Raw genomic sequence first — 17835 nt, forward strand, 5'->3', positions numbered from 1 at the left:
ACGACATTAGGGACAGATTCGCTTATTTGAAGTTTAAAGAAAAACAAAAAAGAACAAGAAAAAAAACTGCTTGAACTTATTTTCCCCTCTCTTTCATGCCCAGCTGCACACAAATTCAGCAACAAGACGGATGCAAAAAAAGCTGTGAAAATAAAGAAGTAACCAATTTAAAAATAAATTGGTTTAGGGTCAGTTGAGCGTAAACAACCTCAATTTCCTGTCACGAGAGAGGCCTCTTACTCGTGGTGTGCTGACCTCAAAGGGAAACATGTTACGTGTTACAAATTCACCTGTGTGTTCAAGCAGAAAGATTGAATTAGTAGTTGAGGTGTTATGCACACTTTTTCATCTTTTGTCACTTTTGTTATTTCAGTCAAGTCACAAAGATAGGACAGTGTTTTTGACAGTTGTGACAGCTGATATTTTTGGAGAGCAGCAAAATTCACAGACCCTGACAGTCTGTCGATGATTTTACAAACTTACACATAAGCAGGACACATTGGGCCGAGGATAGACAAGTGGAAAAGTGGCAGATATATAGTCGCTTTTGGATCTGTTGTTTTCAAAAGACCAGCATATCACAACGGTGCTACGCATGAAAACTAAAGCAAGGGGAAATGCGAAAAATGAAGGCTTTTAGCAAGCCCAGTAACACGATCAAGAGGCACAACAGACTGGATGAATATGATAGTTGCTGCAACATGTTACTGTTTATGTGGAGGGGAACTGAACTGAGGAACAACAACGTTAACAGAACAAAAAAAAAAAAACATGGCGAGCAATAACCTAGCTTGCTAAACTATGTCACAGACATCTATATATTACATCCCCTTCTGTCATAAAAACACTAACAAAACACAGAAGTATTTAGCACACATTAGTATCGGTGTCACACCTGCATCATAGCATCAAACGAGAGACAAAACACACAGCAGTTCCGTTTTACTGAAAGGTGAAACAGTTCCTCCACTTGAGTTTTCACACTATGTTTTAGGTTTAATTTTAGCTCCAAATAGCAAATGTTTGTCTCTCTTTGTTTGCTACTACACCAACATTAATCACGTGCCACTAAAACCTCATATAAGCGCCTAGATATAGGAGAGCTCGTGTCCCCAATACACGAGATCTGGCATATAATTAGGGATTACCCTTTCGCTCGTCAAACAGTTTGACAGTTTGGGCACAGCCTCTTCTGGGGGTCGCAATCTGGCAAGACATCTCAGTGTGGAAAAAAAAAAGCATTTTTAGCTCACGTCTTATTGTGTCATTTTTCTGCTCCTTTCTGAAGTCACATCACAGTCTCTGCAGCTTGATAATGCTTTATATATCGTGGCTGTTTGTGTGCTTTAGGGTTCTTCGGGTACCAAGTGAACATAGCTGTAGACAAAGAGCTGCAGAAAGAAGGGCATCGTGCAGCCTCGGGAGCTATAACCATCACCCCCACTGCTGCTGTCCCCTCAGTGCTCCACTCTCTCTACTTGGGGGTGGGGGATCTCCAAAGTCGGCACCTGAGAGGCAATTACTGTAATACGTTCACCCTCAGACCATCCCTGTCAACTTGCGTCTCGTTTTCAAATTGTTCATGTTTTTATATTGCCCCATATTTGCATATTCTCCTTTCATGCGGCTCTCCGATTTGCAGAACCACATAATCCTTACTCTGACACCCCTCAACCCACCTCGTATTTTTTAAACTTCACCACAGAGATCAAAAGACGAGGCCACAAAGAGGTGATCAAATGCACATCAAGAGGGATTTATTTAGCCCACATCTGGAGCAAGCATGTTCTTAAAGCCCCCTATTAAAGACTTCATTACAGCACATAGTGCGCAATCAGTTCGACAGAACTGTGTAGCTCTGCACCAATAGACTACATTCTCAGGCAATACACAAATGAGTATAATGTTTTAATCTTTTCAGAAAAAAGCACTATTATTTTAAATTACTTAAATACACACTTAAAGATTATGATTTTCTGAAATACAAAATCTCAGGAAATTTTATAAGACACTTCTCAGAATTTACCCTTCAACATGTGATATGGTTAAACCACTTTTAAAATTGCAAAGCGCAGAATTTGTCGGCGTGCGTGTCTGAAGGTAAGGTAGTGTTAACCACATGGCGCCTTTCTTAGAGATGCTGAACATGTGTGCATCACATATGCGCTCTGCTTTTTTATCTCTGCACTTTGCACAGCTTTCTTTTTTTCTTTCTTTTGTGAGTGTCTCTGTGTGTCTTTGTGTGAGTGCGTGTCTGTGTACGGCGGCTTAAACCAGCAATGTACGTGCAGGCAATGCCATGCAATGCAGGCAGAGAAGTGAGGTCAGGATTGGTTGGCCTCTTGTGAGAAACCTCATGTGTGAGAGCGAAATTGAGTGACTTGAGTTTCAATCACCATGTGCCTCTAACACCATCCCATAGTTGGGTTTTTTTTTGTTTGTTTGGTTTTTTTTACAATAAGGTGCCTCCTAATGAAAGGTTTTCAGCCCTCTTTAGTTATCTTTTGTCCCAGCTCACTGTTCCTATTATATCCTGTTTCTAGACTTTCAATTCCACCCCTTCTCATGTTCTCTTGGTAACTGCGCAGATGCTGTGAGAGAATTTGAGATTATTTAATGCATCCGGTGCTAGTGACCACGAGACATGACTGTGTATATCAATGCATGTGTTTGTGTTGATTGGTAGTGCAGAGGGTTCCGTGACTGCGACACTGTGACTGTTTGTTCCACAGATGCTGCAGTGATTTGCAGTGCACTGCACATCATAACAAACAGTCACGGTACACCAGACCATAATCAGTAACGCAAAAAAGGTTTACTGCACAATGAACCGCAACAATGTCTGCAGAGTCGAATGCAAAGAGCCACAAAGCCACCCCGACTGCTCCTGTCTAGTGTCCACTGATAAGTTGATAAATTGACAGTGGCTCTCCATCCCTCCCTATGATCGAGTGTAGGAAAACAACTCCAGACTCCTCTGGCAAACAGAGGTCCATTAACCATAGCTCTGTTTTATGGAGAAAAACACGGTTGCCTAGAGAGGGAACATTGTTGTGTCCACACAGCCCTAACTTGTATCCCAGTATTTTATACAGTTTAGGAATGATTGCATTGAATGGCAGCATTTATGTCTTTGAAATCTCCCCAGCATGAGTGCATCATATGTCAAAACGCGAAGAAATATACTTGTGAGCTGCAAATGTGTGCCACGGATGTCTAATGTTACACGGTTTCGGCAGTTTCGAAGGTCTGCTTTATATACTGTAGGCATTACATGAGTGCAAATAAATAAACTCAGCAGTTACTAATTTTTCTTTATATACTGCATTATATCCTGGCTCTGGTTAAAGTGGCTTACCACTACGTAATATGTAAACAGCAAACAGTGTAGCTGTTGTGGAACTCTTCGAATAGCAGAAGGCAACTACCGTACTTGACTTTCACTTAGACGAGGCACATTTAAATGAAAACGTCTGAGCAGTTATCATTTAAATAAACGGCATCCACTTCTGCCCCGTCTGTCTATTCAATTGGAGCTGTCTGGCTTCCATCATGACCCAGCTTGTGTTTTGCTGTAGGTTAAGTCCATCATATCTTTCAGCTTGGAAAGACTTAAGCTGAAGCATTTACAGGATAAACAAACTGAATAGCTAGTTTCAATAAAAATGCCCTCACAGTTGGCCATTTTGTCTAACTTTTAAAGCCTGTGAGTGGATATAACAAAAACCTAGCAACCAAAGAAGCTCATTAGGACGAGAGAGAGCAAATTAACTCTCAGCTCCAAACAAAAGGAACAGCTTCAGGAGGCTTTCACTGGCTGAACAGGGCAATTGAAAACCCAAGAAAACTGTCTCCAGCTTCCTCCTGGGTCTGGGGAGGTGGGGTGTTGAAGTAATCCTGTCAAGTTGTCCAGCTGCACAAACAAAGCTGACCGGATAACAAAGACTTCCAAGAGAGAGGAAGAAAGAGGAGGAGGTGGTCTCCAAAACAACAGCATCTTCATATGTACCTGCTCCGAGATCGCGCAAGAGCGAGCCCTGAAAAGGATCAGAAATGAGAAAACCACGACATGACCACACTAATTAAGCCTGCCACGAGGACAGACTGTACGAGGCTGTTGCCTTTCAGTTCATAAATCACGCTGTCCAATCTAAAGACCGATCCAAAGCCACAGGAGTAACCAGAAACCCTGCATTCAATTCATTCGTCATTGTCTCTGAAAGACCCATGTTGCAAGTTTGTCCTGAAAACCTTTTTTTTTTGCATTGCCACTTATTGGCAGCATCTGAGTATTGTCTCGTCCAAGCTTGAAACTGCAGGAGAATTGGAACAGACTTATCCACACCAGAAAGTGTCAGGAAATCCTGGCATGCTGCTACAAGCATCAGGGCCTGGTCATGGGGGGTCTCATAGTTTGTCCAAGTGGAAAAGGAATGTATAGAGTCTTTAAAGCTAATGGTTTCTTTCGCTGATTGAAACAGCATTTTAAAATACTCACAGCTATTGTTTCCCCCAACAAAATAAAATCCATATTTGTAAATGTGTTTTTCATAAAAATAATTATTTTTAACTGGAGTGAGTAGGTGTCAGCAAAGAGCAAGCACATCATTTGTAGCTTAAAAAAAAAAAAAGGCTAAAAGCAAAGCGCACCACATGTATTTCTCTGATCTGAGGCACTCCCAGCTTTGGCTGTGAATCATATAGCAACATGCTGTCAGCTGTGTGTTGTGACTTGCGCCTCGGCAGCTTGCGAACAGAAGTCGTTTATTTTGCTCCAGCTGCCACACCCAAGGAAAGTGTTTTTCACGAAAAAGGACTACCAGCATGAGCGCGTAGAAACCAGATGGCTATCCGCAGACCACTATTAATATCACAGAGAAATCCCAACAGAGGAGTATAAACACAGGCGTTGTCCCTCGTTATCTGACATGGTTCCTATTCTTTTTAAATGTATGCATTGACCTCTGACTGCTTTTACTGAACCAGGTAAAAGACAGGGCGCCTCTGGCAGGTCATGCCTCTGATCTTTTAGTGTTGTTATGAGCCTGATCTGACTGAATAAAGCACAGACAACAAAAGGAAAGACAGCTTCCTCAAAGAAAAGCTTTCTTGCTGCTCCCTATTAGTGGACTGCTCCCAGGCCTTAACTGAAATCTGAGCATCCTTCAGGGATCAACGCCACCCACCCACCACCCATTCCCGACTTTATCCCCCTAGTGACCTGTTCCATTAAAAAAAAAATCCCACAAATTGAGTTCCCACTGCTAAATTACCATTAATTTATTTATCCATCCATGCACTTATACATCTATTTATTTATTTACCCCATCTATCCGTCTTCATTTCTCACGCTATCCCCACTGAAACGGCTCCCATTACAGAGGGCCACTGAGCACAGTGGGCTGGGTCAGCATCGCACAGATCCTGAACTCATGAGGTAATGGGCTGCTGGTCTGTGTAAATGTCCCTACAGTTTAACATAAAACATTTAAGGTTCCTTTATATAGACTGTTAAGACTAATACCATGTGTGCTTCAACTCTGTGAAAGGCATTTAGCCAGTAATTTGATTGACCCTTTTGTTACTCCTGCCAAGGGATGGGGAAGGGGGTGGGTGAGCAAAGAAGCCCGGCACCAGTCAGGCCTGTGGCGGGTGTTGTTCACGTGCAATGAGCCATGTGGTCACATGGGACAAACACAGATGGATGGATGGTTGTGTCATGTCCTATCCAAGACATGCTGGGAAACACACCTGAGTCCACAGGTGGTCATGCATGCACCAAACAAACCAAGTCGGTCTTGCGCAACACCTGCATCAATGACCCTGTTGACAGCCTGTGCAACACTTGATAGGGTGACCCTATTGCTGCTGACTGTGTTTCCTTTTCACAACTATTCTCGATGTTATCACAGGAAGATGTGTACTTAATTTTAACCGGCTTCAAGCTATTCAACATTTTCAGACGCTGATTTCTCACGGCATTTCTTCAGCTGGTCCTCGAGATAATATGACCACAGACTTTTGTACTTTCAGACAGCCTCCTAATGAGCACCGCACCGTAGACCGACACACTGACCCAGACCAAGCACAGGACAGAGCATGATGGATGGAGGCTTTTATCTGAGCAATAAACATTATTTGCTCTAGCTTATCATCTTATCTCACTTTAACTTAAGCATTCTCCCAGGATGTCTACTGGACTGCTGACACCTATATCCTTCACTTAAGGATTTACTCATTTGGTCAGTATGAAACAGTATGTGCTGTGCAGTCAGTATGGAACAATATGTGCTGTGTAGTCAGCATGCTCTCAGCATGCGTGATAAGAAAACCTTCGTTAAATTCAAATCCGGATTTGCAAATTCAGGCCACTTACTTGCAGTTCAGCTGCATCGTATTATTAACGTGTATTCAAATTACATTTCCGTTTTAATTCTCACTCTAAACCACCCATAACAATGCACGAGATTCAGTTAAGGCCATGCTTGTTGAAGCTATGAGCTAGTTTTCACTGAAAAGTCTATCTCCCAAGCCCATAAGATTAACTCCGGTGCACATGGGGATAATGGGGGCTTTTGTCTTATTATTACATCCTTTCAATACAATGCCTTCTTTAGAGTGACGGATGAACAAGCCCCAACAACATCAGGGGTCACAGCGTGGAGGGGGTGCGGGGTTGAACGGGGGGGGCACGGCAAGCTGGCTGTTTGGCTGAGCGCGGTTCCCCCTCAGCCTCGTACAGTACAGCTTCCATACATCAGAGTGCACATACACCCCCACCCGCCCACGTCCAGCTGCCTTGCACGTTAATATTTGACACGACAAATTGTTAATCGTTAAAGGGCGACGTCTAAGAAGCTGTCACGTTGAATCAAATTTAAAGAAGAAGAAAAAAAACATCTCGCGCTGTGCTGTAACTGCTTTCTTGGGACACTTGTGAAAGTGCAGAAGTGACGTTTCTTAACTGCGGCCACGCAGCGAGCTGGCATAGGTACTCATGAGTCATTGTGGCATTTTGAAAAGTTTGCCTAGACTTTCCAAGCATTATTGACACGCTTCACTGCTCATGCAATGAGAGGGACCTCGTGGAGTTTAGATAAGTGTCTGTCTCTGATTTTCAAAGTCCGAGCATCTATAAATATCAGCCTGGTGGAGCGATACAATAGTGCGGATCCCCTTTGTTAGGCTGCTGAAGCACATGCTCTTACTTTTTGCTCTTATCTTTAAATGGTGGGATTACTTACCCCATGAGAGATAGTAGATAGCAGAGTAAAGAGACGCTCCGGCAGTTTGATATTTGTCTTCAGGTGTCCTCACGTATGCGTCAAAGTTCAGCGCCTTCCTCTGTTACTCCAGACCAACGGTGACAATCAAAACTTTGGTAGCGGACCACACGGCGTGCCTTCTCTAGACAGTGGCAAATCCATACCGGTTTGAGAGCCACCACGAAACTGTTCAAAAAGGCGCGATGATCCCCCCACCCCCCAAAAAAGGAGAAGTTATGAAAGTCAAACCAGACTTTTTATGTTAAAAAAGGTTTTAAAAAATGAAGAACTAGCAGTTTCTATTCTGTCGATCTAATCCAGTCGGCTGTCTGTCTGTCTGTCTGCTCTGTGAGAACAACACTGGGCTGTGGAGCGTCAGTGAGGCACTCACGCAATACGCGCTCACACACCCACACACGCGAGACGCGGCGTGGAGTGTATGGAAACGTCATATTCCCACGAAGAGCCGTGAGTCTCGCTTTTGAAATATAAAACTAAAACGAGGCAGTTCTGCGGCCAACAATTAATATGGAAAATGCCCTTTAAGCTGATTTCTGGACCTTTTCTTCACTTTGGAGCGCTCAAATAAAGTCCAGATGTTCCGCCTCCCCACTTCCTCTTTTCCTAACAGATCCCAACACTTTTCAACTGACAGAGGCCAAGTATTCCTGCACTGTGAAACAATAAATACCACCATTTGATCTGATTTACTGTGTCTTTAATATATTCTTGTTTTTTGTTTTTTTTCAGCTGACCTGTTCTCGTTGACTGTTTGTGGTGACTCATGGCTTTTATTTTTTTCCATTTATCCCTCAGGTCTGGGCATATAGGTGCAATAAGATGGGTGAGGTGAAGGTAAGTCAGGACTTGTTAGTCAACAGGGCTGTGCCCACAGCTGGCAGGTGTTCGCCCCAGCGAAAAAGCCTCTTTCCAGCCGCAGGAAAGGTAATAATGTCTTCCCAGTCATTATGTTGAAAGCCAAAGTCGTCCCAAGTGGCCATGATGTCATGCGTCTGTGTAAAAGAAGAAGCTGCATTATGTTACTGCAGCAGTTAAACATCAAAAACTGGACTGGATTTTGTGGGATTGTGAGAGCAGCGTTTGGGATTGTTGAGACACCCTAAATAAATGTTTTGTTTGTTTGTTAAAAAAAAAAACAGATTATTTTTTATAATAGAGAAAAGAAAAATCTGAACGACAAGTGAAAGACTTTGGTTGAAACACAGTGAGTCACTTTCAGATACCTTTTCCTCTTAAAAATGACTGCAATCCAAATGGCAGGAAACAGGTGGCATTTGTTCATACTTTTGTGTACCAGAATGTGCTTAATGACATCAGAGAGCATTAAAATGAAAAATGACTACATTGCTCTTATGAAGCCCCCCAATAAGAGTGTATGAGACGTAGCGTGCAACAGCCGTCTCCAGATGAGTCTTTGCCTGTCTGTGTCTACAAGACAGTTTGAACAACCTTGACTCATGCTGCGTCTGCTGATGGTTTACTGGGGTTGAGAAAGATTGTGCAATTCTCTCTCAACACACACATGTCTATCATCCTTGCTGTTGATGGTGTGGGGAAATTACTTTCTCTAAAGAAAAAGAAGAACAACTTGTGACAAAAAACATCAACTTTGCAACACTTCTTTTAACGTTGACTAAATCTTCCAATCTGCAATCCCCAAGTGATGGGGTCAATGCGTAAACGGTCTAGTGGTGTATCTCAAATGCTTTTGTTCTCACGGTCCTTCTTCAGCTAGGTGTTTAATGGCTGTGTAGCAGACAGGCTTTATGGACTGGCTGCTCACTGTCAGAGGGTTTATGATTGGACACTGCTCCACTAAAACTGCCCCGCTGCGGTCTCTCTCTCTCTGAGCCTTTAGGGGAGGGGTCAAGAGCCCTGACCTCACTTCCTGTTGGGGCTCCTCACAAGCATTCCATTGTCTGTGAGAATGTACATGGGCTCTGGGGACTCTGCACATCTGGCAGCTGTTATTAGCAACCTCCTGTACCCACCCCTAAACCCCCGAAGAAGAGTTCCACATGTGCTCATGGATGTGTGCCCCAAAACACACTTCAAAACCTGCTCTCTCCGATGTTGTTTGTCCTTGTGGTACATTTAAGCGTTTATTCTTGACAATAGGAAGGCGAAATGTTGGAAAACATGTTTGTGTTCTTTCTTGCAGTGTTTTTTAAATAATTGATTTGTGGCTTTCTACAGTCTTACTGTTAAAAGCCAGAGATTAGCTCAATAGAAAGGAGCTTGGTTGAATCTGTCTAACTGTAACCTGAACCTCTAAAGTTTTCTGATTAACACATCACACCTTGTTTGTTATTCCAAAACAAGTAGCAGCTTTGCCAGAGGTTTGTGGGCAAACGCTTTATTGTTTGGGATCTGCTTCTAACTGCTCACCTGCTTCTAGGCAGAATTAGAATCTGCCCTATAGATGCTGTTGTTGTACAGAAAAACAAAAAAGATAAGATGTGAAGACATCTGGTGAAATTTGAGGATTGTAATAGGTGGATTTTTGTTACTTGTGACCATGTTTATTGTCCGTGCAGAGCAAAGTGAGCTAACAGCCAGTGCTGAAGAGTAACAGAAAGTACTTAATCTGGTAGTTCAACCATTCATACTTCTATTATACATTTTACTACATGTCCTAACTGAAACCTATTTGACATTTAACAAGTCCTGGTACTTTGTAATTTCGATTACTATGACGTAATGCTTGACGCATTTCTCATTTAACACTATCTGTGACCACACACTTGAACAGTTTATCTGCTAAAATGTCGGGCATTTCAGAGGCATTGTCACCATGAAAATTCCCTAAAATGCCAATATTAACTAATGCCCAGTTCAGTTACTTGGGTAATTGTGCCTGGTGCAATGCCCTCACCTAGACATCACTGTCTAGAACAAAGGTGATGTATATTATGTACACAAAAGAAAAGTTGATATTCATACTTTGTCATTAAACAAAGATTGTTTTTGCAAGCTTGAAACTTTCTTGTTAGTTATTATTATCGTAATTATTTCTTCATTTCTGCATCCACCCACTTTCCTAAGTCGTTTCGAAATAGATTTTTTTCTCCATAGAGATAGAACAGTATATATATATATATATATATATATATATATATATATATATACAGATTTTCAGTTTGTCTAAATATATTTACAGAGACAAACTGAAAATGTGTCTCATACACAGGAAGCCTTTATAGAGGTGAGTTGCCCTGTGTTTGACTTACCAGAACTGAGGTACTTAGCAGAAGTGGCACGACTGTGCAAAGAGAACACAGCGGATTAGCTTTATTACTCATCACTGGAGGTCTTTGTTGTATGGAACCAGAGAACCAAAACTATAAATGAGTCTATGCAGGGGGGCTAAATATGCTATGTTTCTAATTCTTTGAGCACAATTACACCAAGGAAGTCCTTAGTATTGAGCCTGACTGCTCTCTGGCAGCACCGTGTGAGACACAGGGGCTTTCCATCCCATCTGTATCAACATCTGATAGCATGTAAATTCCAGGTACAGATGAACTGTCATAATGTCACAACAACAACAAAAAAAGATACGTTTTGTATTGTTTTCCAGTAATGAGCGATCTGTTGCTCAAGAAAAAAATTCTGTTAATTAGATTTTGTCGTATTTGCTGTACTGCGTGTTCTTCTTTAAATGGCATTTGATGGGAGTCCTACTATATTTTGTATCTTACATTTATTTTGTATTTTTTATTTTAGGCACTTTGGTGTACTAATTTTTATTCTGGTATTTAAAGATGTATGTAGAGTTTGGTTTTTTTTTTGTTTCAGACTCTTTGTTTTACTCATTATTAGTCTGACAGATGTATATAGAGTTTGTTGGTTGCCTTTTGGTGTATTTTTTGTCTTGGCAAAGCCTTTGAAGCATTTTGAGCTTGTTGTTTGTCTGAAAGGTACTATTGAAGAATTTTGATTGCAAAGAGAAAACAAATATGGAAAGTTGACCACAAGGGAAAGATCTTGCATCACTTCCTCTTCCAAGAAAGAAAAAAAATCTTCCAGACATTAGAAAAAATCACTGCTAATACCTTCCTCTTTCCTATAAAGATGTTTTACCAATGTGATATGAGTATTTTTAGCTTCTTGAATGTTCCTCAGATGATCGGGACCCATGATCCAGATGAAAAGGTAATAGCTCATGTGAAACCAACAAAGGATATCTGGCACTTCAGTTCCATAACATGAAGACAATACACAATGACTATCTATGTTTAGCTTATAGTGAAGAACACAAAGCTCTAATAATCACAATCATTGTGAATACAGCATGCAGGCAGACTGCTAGTGGCATATACCTTAGAGCAGGAGTCCTGTCTGGGGTCTAGCAGCTTATCTCTGCCTGCACTCTAAACATCAGACTTAAGTGCTGGCTGTGCCACATGCCTGTGCTGTTCACAGGTTTAGAAGAAATCCGTACACCCTCCATTCACTCCCTGAAAACCTGCAGTGTTATCTTACTGCTTATCTCTGGACCATCTAGAAACTTTTTTTCCCTTCGGCACAAAAGAACTTGATCCGCTCTGTGTGCAGGAGTAAAAATTTGAATAACTGTTCAGGTCACCTTGTCTGCTCATGCACAAAGGAAATATAGACCTTGTGTTATCTGTCAATGTTTATATTTTCTTGGGCATCATTTAATCCTCTGTGTTTGTGACAAAAACGTTACCAGCATTTTCTTTATTCGTGCAAAACTACAATATGCCATTGTTCCACCCATGTGCAGACGTGTCTCTCACATGGGTATAAAGTTACCATAGTTTTATAGCAAGGTTTAAAAAGCTCGTTCCCATGGTCCAGTTTTGCACTGGTCTGTGTACTGGTTACTATGCTTGGGTATTAGTATTGGATGTCCGTTGTATTCATGATTCACTGGTTTGCTGAGGGAAAAGGTGTTTGTGGATAGTAACATGTGGTGCCCACACAGTCGGGAGGGGGGTTAGTCATGACTCTTGTGGCTTCCTGCAGATTAGGACGGTGTTTATAGAGCCCTGCTAAAGTACCCTTAGTAAAACACATTCAAATCCACACACTCATTATTAGTCTTTTCCATTAACATAACTCAAGCCTGTTTTTAATAGCAGGGGCAGCCAAAGGAGAACTGATACAACTTCTGTCTGCTTTGTGACCAAACAGTCAATTGTTGGTTGAAACTGAGGGGGATTGTCTGAGATGTGGAAACAGCAAAGTTCAGCATCTGGCAGAGCCAGAGATAGGATCCCTGACATTTAATCTTCAGAGGCTTTGCTAAGGGCACGGTTAAAAATCTGATGTTTTGACCTGAAACCATATGGCAGCCATCAGTGGCAAAGAAGCACAACCCTGACATTTCTTGCTAATTTACTGACTAGAAGTTCAAAAGGTTAGTCAGAGGTTTGAATGAACACGTGGGTGTGTTAGTTTTAGAAAATGGTGATATCAGGACAAAAAAAATCAACTCAGTTTTTTCTCTGTTTACGTTGTTATGTGTTTGGAACATGTGATGATAAAAAGATACGTTTTTGCTTTGAACTGAGATTATTTTAGAAGATGACATTATGTTTACTATTCTGGGATTCTGCAAATGTGATAAAAACAGATGCTCTCACTCTTCGACCTTGACTGTTGACGTGGGATTCAAAAAAATGCTACGTGCCTGTCATGGTAAGTAACTTCAATGTGTGTGAAGATGTGGTCACAAGAGACAAAGGAAGTCTCTCATTTTTTTGGTTCTCTCATGCAGAAAGAGAGAAAAACAAAAAAACAAAACGCAGACAAAACCAATGGAGCGGTACACTAAACGTGTCTATAGAGAAATCAGAAAAGAGAAGGATGTTAGGTCGTTTGACAGAGGGTAAACTAAGTTTTCCTAAACCAGGTCAAGCACACACTGAAATTTGGCTATTGTACTGCTGAGACAGGGAAACCAGACTCGGTGATTTAATCCCATGTATTTTTGCTTGAGGCCATACGCTGTGTTTTTGTTGTTTTTGTTTGCTTAAGTGCGTCTACAAAGGGTGTTTCTCCTGACGTATGAGTCCAAAGGTGCACATTCTCAAGGAGAAACGGCTCTTTTCCCAAAGGGAAGCTGACTGCCTGGGTCAATGTTGGAGGTCATCAGATAAGATGGATCAGGGGCAGGCCATTACTTTAATCCAGCTGTTCTCTCGCATGACCTTCACCCCTTTAGCTAAAGGTGAGCATTCACAGATCCAAATTTTGTTGTCAAAGTTATAACTTGGGCAATGAAAAAACGATGGAAGTGGAGCAGCAGGAGTCTAAATGTCACACCTCCCTGATACAGCCTGAAGCACCTCTGTCTTTAAAACTGGGACAGACACACATAAACATAAACAGAGCAGGAGACAGCCAGACAGTCACAGAGACATGAGAAGAAACCAAAGTTTGAGAAGGGATCAGGACAAATCTGTAAATTCATTTCTTGTAACACTGCAAAACAAATGAGGTAGTTAACAGTTAGATAAAGCAGGGCATTGTTGAATTCATAAAGTAGAATGATGTATTTTTATTGTCCTTTTTTTAAAATAGTAGCACTCTTTAAATCACCTTTGAACCAGGGAGAAAACCTCAGAGATTTATTGACTCCACACCGTTGCCTCCCCTGTGTCTAAGCTCTACACACCACCCAGGAAGTGATGCTTTGATCAGCACACTGCACGCATTCTTCCCATCATCATCTCACTTCCCTCCCCGGTGTTTCTTATTGGCTGCAGCTGGAACACCTCAAGTCGCTCAGACCTCACTCCATCAGGGTTGCACTGACAAAATACAGCTCAACAAAGCTGGAATAGCTCACCTCTGTTTGATTTTAACTTTCGTTAGGATATAAAGTCCAAGTCAAACCACTAAAGGGTCTGCGGAGTTTCACAGCAAATGCTTTGTTTACGTCTCCCTGTAAAGCATCATCTCTCTGTTACGATAAGCCATCAGAATATGATAGGGGAAAAAATGATGTGTGACGTATGAAACAGAAAACAGGTTGGACAATCCATCCATTTGTCCATAAATGAGTGTGTGTGAGAGGAAAAGTACTGTACATAAATCAGGATTTCCTTGACAACTGTGTGTGCGCACTTTAAATGTTTTGATCAGATTGGAAATAAGCAGCAGCAAAGCAGACTAAAACACAGTCTGTCTATGTTAACACACAGTTAACACAACTCTGTGGTTAAAACTAGATGTTAAAAAAAAACAACTTTTGGCCCGCCTCCAGTTGTCTGAGGCATCTATTAGAAACGATGAGGCCATTTTCCAGTGAAATTATTTCTCAGTTAACTGTGGTTTCACACCTGTTGATCTCTACTCAGTTACCATGGTAACTCCAGGTAACTCCTGGATAAGACAATAAGCAGTCTGTATTCACCTTCAATATTGCTATAAACTGATATGGATCGGTTTATGGCTTTTATTCTTTGTAATGTTTAACTTTTGGGTGACAGCTCAAAGACAGAGAGGATAAAGAGGGAGAGAAAGCAAGAGAGACGAGATGAATGTACATGTAAAAGATCTTTGATTCCCATAACATGGCCATATGGCCAAATATGGATATGATTGATCTTCACTTGTTTTAAATTGTTCTTTGCTTTTGAATGAAAATTCACCTGAAATTTTACAGGTGAGCAACAAGAAAACATGGCTCGCCTGGAGTCTGTGATACAAAATGAGAATATCATCAAATATACGTGACTGCCTAAAAAGGAAGTCTTTCTGTCTGAGTCATTTCACAACTCTGAATATTTTTTTAACAGCAAATTTTTATTTATTTTTTAACAGAACTCGTCTCACTTAACATTCTGTTCACTGTAACACCAATCAGTCAGAATGAGTTGACATGTATGGCAATAGTCTTTCCTGTTATGTTAAATGAGTTGACTTGCTGTAGGGCTTTGAGTGCAAAATGTTTGGGATAACAAACAAAAGTACTTTTTGGGAAGTTAAAAAAGGAAATGGCACTGAAGCCAACAGACATGATGCCCTCACTTCTCACATCCCAGTTCAAAATTTTTTGTCACACTATAAAAAATGGAATAAAGGTAGTGATATGGGGTACATATAGAAATGTACACGTACATATGTTTTAAACATTACAGAAAGATTAAAAGCACTGCTGTGAAGGCACAATATAAACAATACTTAAAAGGATCATTAACTGTGGCTAAAGAATCAACATACTTGCTTAAGAATTGGCAGATCTTCCCACATACAGTACGGTAACTCCTAACTCAATTATCTCTAAGCTAGCTAATGACATCGAGCCATCACTACTCCCTGGTAAAGTCCAAGATGAGACATGATGACTACAGTACGACACCTTCTCTTCAACTTCCCCCTGAAGGAGCTTTCACATGCTGATGACTGTTAGCTCATGCTGCTGCTTGCCAGCTGGTCTGGTTTTGCTTGCACATGTGTGAGTCATTGCATTAGAGCTTCAACTGTGCACAGTGAAATAAAAAGACTGCTGCATCATTATCTAATCACCCTGCAGGTTTGATAGGGGCAGTATACACTGTTAAGAACAAAATAAAAACCACTCCATCCGGTTGTTGAGGTGGATCATGGGAAATGCAGAGTCAGAGACATTTAAGTATGCGTAATTTGGCAACATTGCAGCTGCCACAGAGAATGCTCCATAAAACTGACGAATATCGCTGCTGGATAACAAAAAGAAAATGTGGCTTCAATTAACAGCTCGCACAAACTCTTCTGTGACTGGCAGTAATCTCGCTAACCTAAAACAGATTGATTTAGGCATTCCTCCTGATCTGAAAGCACCACCAGGACTAGTGTTTTTGTTCAACTTGAATAACACTATACAGCCAGACTCTCAGATTTTTGTTTATTCTACTGTCTCTTACCAACCGTGGGACTTTAACCTCTATGTCGAAGAACTGTTTCATTTCCAGATCTCTCCTTTAAATCTGCAGGTTCACTCCACTGACTTTCAGTAGCACGGGCAGGCTTTAACATGCAAGAGAAAATGTTCATTAGCTCTGAATACTCACTTTTTCTGAGAAACATGGATTTGATGGCCCTGTAAAATAGTGCTCTTATCCTGGCTTCATACCAGTCTTGCCCCCTTACCCCTTCCGCAGTCAACCCCTACGCCCCATCTGAGCAGCCCCGAATTCCAGGAAAACTTGCAACAAAGTTCTGGCTCGCATTAATCACAGTTCCACTCCCTGTAGAGCACAGAGGGAGAGACATCACCCCCTTCCCTTTCTGTGACCCCCTTCAGCTTCACACACCCACCTTTGACTGTTTTGATGCAGCCAAAAGTAGGAGATGAGAACTTCCTCCCGTTTTACCACAACCTCAACAGGTCTCTGTTTCACTTTGAGTATCTCACAATCTGCTGAGATCTTAACAGCCCCATTTGTCACACCACTGTGGTGACAAAGTCATGCTGCGTCAGTCAGTCTCTCTGCTTTATTTACCTGTTAGTTTTTCTGCATGTGGTCGTATTGTCGTTAACTCTTTATTGCACGCAATCCACTACAATGGTGTTAGCCAGGTCCCACGGGTTGCTACCTCCTGCCAGTTGTTTTATGGTGAACAAACAAGGCAAAGCGTGACTAAAAACTGGTCCAGATGATCCGCTGGAGGGGAGCTCATGTTACACAAATTTTACACTTAACTGAAAAGGTAATGTGTGCTGAGAAAATGTTCCATGACACAACACAGTTATGTGAGGAAAGAAAAAAAAAACATGTTATGCAACCACTGTTTCACACTGCTAATATAAAAGATTTTTATTGATTGGCCCGTGTTTAAGCCTAAAAGGAGTGTGTGAGTGCAACGCTGCAGCCCAACCCGTTCCAGTGATAGACCTGTCTCTGCATGCCCATTAGATGCAGGCGAACTGAATAATACACAGGATAGTGTTCTCATCTAAAAAACGTATACATCCCACTGGCTGTGTTTCTGGGACAATATGGCCAAGATCTCTGACGGGAATTCAGAGCACAGCTCTCATGAATAGCACATAAACAGAGAACATCCGTAAACAGTTTGAAGGACTCGTTTGGATTTTGTTCCAAGATGGTGGGTGGGAAGGAGGGATTCAGAAAGGGGACTGAGACAGAAGGCCAAGAGAGTGAAGCACTGCAGCTGATATTCCCTCTATGGCGGCCTGGTTGGGAGGAGCAACATCAAGCTGCCTCTGTTCTCCTTTGGGACGTTCTGCCTGTACAAACAAACCGACCCCGGGCCTCTGGTCTAATGGGAACCAGACCTGCTCGAGGACCAAATCTCCTATGTTTTTTTCTTTCCTTTTCTTCGCTCTCCCTCCCACCCCCACCCCCACCCCTATTCCCCCCTCTCTCAACAACCAACGCTCCGTTGACACGCACTCCAGCTGAAGGACGCACTTCAATTATTCTAAACAGACCTGAAAAAATTCCCCTTCCCTTTATCAAGCTTTCCCACACAGCAATTTTACATGACATTCCAAGTTTGTACATCAACGCTGACCTTCTTGATCCTCAAGGAATCAGATTCCAGTGACCTGTACTTATCACCACAGACA

General features: G+C 41.7%; 1 protein-coding gene across 1 annotated transcript in view; it reads right to left on the reverse strand.

Moving 5' to 3' along the window:
- The window catches only part of s1pr2 (sphingosine-1-phosphate receptor 2), an 18141-nt gene extending 10235 nt beyond the window's left edge, over positions 1 to 7906 (reverse strand). Inside the window, exon 1 of the mRNA XM_085271582.1 lies at positions 7245 to 7906. The gene's annotated coding sequence lies outside the window, so the exon portion shown is untranslated. The remainder of the gene's footprint in view (positions 1 to 7244) is intronic.
- Between the last annotated feature and the right edge of the window lie 9929 nt (positions 7907 to 17835).

This window comes from Mchenga conophoros, linkage group LG4 (genome assembly GCF_057382185.1).
Source record: "Mchenga conophoros isolate Kocher_MC1m ecotype Shallow Benthic linkage group LG4, M_conophoros_male_GT1.1, whole genome shotgun sequence".
Classification (NCBI taxonomy): Eukaryota; Metazoa; Chordata; class Actinopteri; order Cichliformes; family Cichlidae; genus Mchenga; species Mchenga conophoros.